The 4,947-nt window shown below is 39.1% G+C and overlaps 1 long non-coding RNA gene and 2 other non-coding genes across 3 annotated transcripts; all 3 read left to right on the forward strand.

Moving 5' to 3' along the window:
* The first annotated feature begins 4,286 nt into the window (after positions 1-4,286).
* On the forward strand, positions 4,287-4,917 carry LOC136070995 (uncharacterized). Its single transcript, XR_010632276.1, has 2 exons — positions 4,287-4,410; positions 4,548-4,917. It is a non-coding gene; the product is annotated as an uncharacterized LOC136070995 (long non-coding RNA).
* On the forward strand, positions 4,404-4,484 carry LOC111996324 (small nucleolar RNA Z199). The gene has a single exon (XR_002881224.1). It is a non-coding gene; the product is annotated as a small nucleolar RNA Z199 (small nucleolar RNA).
* On the forward strand, positions 4,828-4,919 carry LOC111996326 (small nucleolar RNA R64/Z200 family). Its single transcript, XR_002881226.1, has one exon. It is a non-coding gene; the product is annotated as a small nucleolar RNA R64/Z200 family (small nucleolar RNA).
* Positions 4,920-4,947: the final 28 nt, after the last annotated feature.

The following is a 4,947-nucleotide window of genomic DNA, read 5'->3' on the forward strand; positions in this document are numbered from 1 at the left end:
ACCTCATCTTGAGGGTCTCTTTGGCAACCAGACACCCAACTTATAGGAAATTGAGATCTAATTGGGAAGGACCATACAGGGTTATCAATTGCAAAAGACAAGGGTCGTACTACTTGGAAGCCCTAAATAGGAGAAAGTTGAAGCACCCTTGGAATGTTGAGCACCTAAGAAGGTATTATCAGTAAAATATCATTGTAGAAGAGCATTATCTTGGACGAGATCACCCAAGATGTTGTCACTCTAAACAAGCCAAAATTTATGTTGTTTTCTGTTGCATGTGTGCTGTTAACATTATATGTTATGTTTTAACTCCTTAAGGGTGTATTAGTTTTTAACCCAACTATTGTAGAAGTCATGAACTTGGATATTTGTTTGTATTTATAATTTCCTAAAAGACACTAGTTTCTAAGCATGTGCCATTCTTGTGGATGATGTTTATATAATGAATATGTGGTTTGGATTTTCAATGCTTGTGATATATAAATCTAATCTCCATAATTTCATCCACAAGAAGGCTGAGGCCTAAAGACAAATAAAAATCTCTGGACGCAGGGATGTAATGTCTATAAGCTTTCCTCGAAATAAGGATAAAGCAAAGAAAAACAACTTCAAGGCATATATGTCCAAACAATGGACGAAGTAAAGCTTTAAACGTGTTAGTCCAACCCATGGACAAGGAAATGCGTGTGCAAGAATATTTAGAGTCTATAGGATAGGACGCCAGGTAAAACAATCCAATCTTTGGACGAGTAAAAAGTTGTGCCTTAAAAATAAACCTTATGGATGGAAAGTAGAACCAGCTGCCAAGTCTTAGGATGAGTAAAGCTGGGGAAACCATTGCCATTTGCAAGATGAATTAAACCTGAGGAAATTCTCATCATGGATGAGCCATGCTCAAAACAAATAATGTAAAAAAATGTTTGTCCATTCAACATGTTTAATAAATGAAGAAGTAATGAAGATAAAACATTCATTCATAACGTTTAGAAAAAGGTAGATGACCATCGTCCAAAAACCCTTATAAAGAAAAGCTTAAACAATTGTTTGAAATCTCGTCCTAAGTGATATAGATAAGTGAATGTACTTGAACAATTACAAATGGTCCTAAACAATGGACCTCATAAAAAAGAAGAGAAACAAGACAAACTAAGATTAAAATTTTCTTTCACTATGGGGGGTCATCTTCAACGTCCTGGGTTGGTTGGGTGGTGGCATCATCCTTAATGTTGATATCTTCTAAGCTCGTTTGGAAGAGGGAGCTTGTAGCAGCACCAAGGTTGAGTTTAATGGAGCTAAAGTCCACTTCAGGGAAGTTTTCCATAGCGTCTATGCGAAAGTCTTCGAAGCCCGCTGCGTAGTTGGTGTCCGACAAATCAGTGTACTATTTACTATTCAGAGGCTTTGAACTCCACCACCGCATCTTCTTTTGCCTTGCTGAGAAGAGTACTCAACTCGTCATTCCACTTTTGGAGGTGCTCAAGATGAGTATCCTTCTCAATAGCATCAGTTTTCAGCTCCTTAACCAGGTTCTACAACTCCTTGGCCTCATCTTTAGCCTTAGTTGCCACCTCAGCCCAACGCTTGCAATCATCCTTAACCTCCTGAATCCTCTTCTCAAGCAAGATCCTTGTCTTGTCCATCTCAGCTTGGACGCAGCTATAAACTTTGACATGGCCTACACAAGTGATTTAGAAATTCTTTTAAAAATATATTCGTATATACATATTACTATGATAAGATGAGGTAAAAGTGATTACCTTAAAAAGATCATGAACACCAGAGTGCTCAGAGTATTTTAGGGACATGTCATAACATACTGCCACGTCCTCACTAGTTACAGCCTGCTCGAACCTCTCCCAAGCTAAGTCTTCATTCTCCAGGAGGTTCATGGAAGCTCGTTGAGAGGGCTGGGACAAAGCAGGTACAATAATGGACAGAGGATCTCTTACATGTTCAGTATCCACATCATGGATTTGGACAAACGGTTGCTTAGAGGTAGGAAAAACAGGAGGCCCAGGCTTGGCCACCCCAGGCTTAGACGATTGTCAATAGCTTTTGACAAATTCTTTCTTTTGTCCCCAATGGCAGGACAAGGCTGAGACTGAGCTTCAGGCCTGGCTACCTCATCCACAACTTCCTTTCCTTTCTTTTCCTTCATGGTCGCCATCCCTAAAAGAAAAATATTGAAGTGTTAGCTAAAGAATGTATAATAATCAAATAACTTTCAAGCAAAAAAGAAACTCATGTCTGTGAACAATGAGCTCGTGGGCAATAGCTTCAGCTGAGGGTTCAAGACCAAGACCCCACGTGGCAAGGCGCTAAAGGGTCACCAAAGAGTGAAAGCTCCTATCAGCGTTTAAACAAGCTCTATGGATGCGATCACAATGGAATTTACTCAAAGATGGTCGTTTAACAGCTGAAACAAAGAAGGGAGAAAAAGGTTAAACGATTATAAATAAATAAATGTAAAAAAAATAAAAAAAATAAAAAATAAAAAAGAAAATGGGGGAAACATACCTTTAGGACGAAGGTTGCCTAGCTCTCCAGTATATGGGGCAAATGTATCCCTACCAACCTCAACAGGGTGCCTAGTCCAGAAACTGAAGACGAAGAAAAACTCCGTCTTCCAGTTTCTGTCAAATGTAACCAATGACTTAATCAATCTACAGTCATTTCCCCTCGCTGTAAATTGATAAAAGTCGAGGGGCTGATTAATCTTTGAAGGTTTGTAACAGTAGAGGAACTCGTCCACAGTGAGAGGATGGTCCCCTTCAAATACTTCCTTTCACAAAACTAGCATAGAGACAACGAGTCTCCATGTGTTGGGGCTAAATTGACAAACTCCTAAGTCTAACCTAGTAAGTAATTCTCTAGCAAAAGCATTTAGGGGTAACCTAAGCCCCTAGAAGGTAAGCCTTATAGATGCCTATCCCAAAATAAGGTTGGCAGCACCACTCTCCACGGATGGCTAACCTAGGGTTAAGGTCATCTGGAATTTGGTACTAACTCCTAAAGGCAGCTAGTCTCCTCTCATCCATCTTGGAAGGAATACCTACAGTACAACTATATACAATCTCTACCTTGTCTACAGGAGTGGACGGAGGAACACTCATCAAGATACCAGCCTGAGACCCTGAGGCTGCCCTTGTCCAAGGTGTTCTTGGAAGACTTCTAAGGGAACCTCAAGAACACCAGACATGTATTCTTTGGTGGTATTCCCACTACTACTACTACTACGGCGGCTACTAGAATCAGTGTAGCTAGTGGAGTCACGATACTCGTTTATAGCCTTATCTATACTATTACTGGACAAAGAAAGAACAATCTCAGACATTTTGAAATTCTAAGGAAAACCTAAAGAGGATGAAGAGAGTACCTGGCTCTAGACAAAGGACGACTAAAGACGAGGGAATACTTCTAGATGAGGCATTGGACGAGGAAGGTAAAAGGAGAGAATTTACAAAATGTGAAGGGTAGGAAAGGAAGTCCACTATTTATAGGTTATAGGCTTTGGCATCTGAAACGACGTGACCAACCAAAAAATGACACATGGCATACTCCTCGAAAAAGTGAATCGACGCAACTGGTTTCCAATGTAATCATGACACATGGCACACCTAACACTGACAAAAGGACACACGTCTAAAGAATAAGAGTTAGGCTATACAGTACTCTGGGCGACCTTTGGACAAGGGGGTAACTGATGATGAGCTAAGAATTGGTGAACTCCAGACTTGTCTATGAGAGTCGTCTAGGCCAGGAAGACAAGAGTAGCTATACTTAACAAAATAGTCGTCCATAGGCTTATGGTCGTCTATGAGGATTGTACTAGGACGATCCCCAACACTTGGGAAAATTCCAGGGATGTTTATCTACACAAACTAGTAAATAATTGGTAATGGATTTCTCGACCAAAAGAAACATTGGAAGAAAATTTATACTCATCAATGTTGGAGTCATCTCATTATGATTAGTAAAATACATTCGTACCCACCTAAGACCCAACCTCTCTTCTTTCATCTCAAAGAGAGAGGACGGGGAGGAAAATAAGGACCCATGATCCAACTCCACTCCATTGTCATCTCTACTTAAAAATAAACTTCTATCCCATGGAAAAAAAACCACATGACTGAATTTAAAAAGGAAAATTTAAGAAGCAACGTCTACAGTATTGTACCTAAGTTTTGTCTTTTTATTTTATTTTATTTTAACATAGAGGGCAACCCCCTCGCTCTCAGCAGCGCCTATAAAGTATAAATTAGCTCTAAACGTCACCAGTCATTCTCAACATCTCTCTCTCACTCTCTCTCGCTCTCTCTCCTTTAGGGTTTTGTTAGATGTACCGATAATTGTGAATAATAGCGTTATACTGACTACGTTTATTGGCTTATGGGAACGAAGTGAAGTCAGGTGAGGATAGAAATAACTGACAACAAAATGATCGATTAGTTTCGTGATTACTTGTATCTAAGTCTCTGATGATTTCTTTTCGTTCCACTCTCTTTCTTTTTTTCTTTTTAATATTTATTTATTTTTTTTTGGTTCAGAAATGGTAGTTCAATGACGAGATATGATGAGAAAAATATTGGTCCGTGTTTCTGATTAACCGTGACCGACAAACCCATTTGGCACACTCTCTGATCTCTCTACAAGAACCTTCTTATTCCTGATATGTTTATTCGTTTTAGATTTTTAGTGCTTTTATTATTGTTTTAAACACTAACCTTTGTGATAAGCACATGGTTTCTAAGGAATCAAATTTGGACCTTTATGAAATACTCTAAGACAGATAATTTGGTGTGTTTGATTTTGGTTTGGTTTGGTTTCGAGTTGCTGTGATGAATCATGAAACTATCACATGTCAGACTTCAGAGATCTTAAAAGGTCTATGAGATAATATTCATGTTTCTGAGCAGATTATATATAACTGCTGGCACTGTTGTCCTG

The sequence above is a fragment of the Quercus suber genome, unplaced genomic scaffold, assembly GCF_002906115.3.
Source record: "Quercus suber isolate HL8 unplaced genomic scaffold, Cork oak 2.0 scaffold_276, whole genome shotgun sequence".
NCBI lineage: Eukaryota > Viridiplantae > Streptophyta > Magnoliopsida > Fagales > Fagaceae > Quercus > Quercus suber.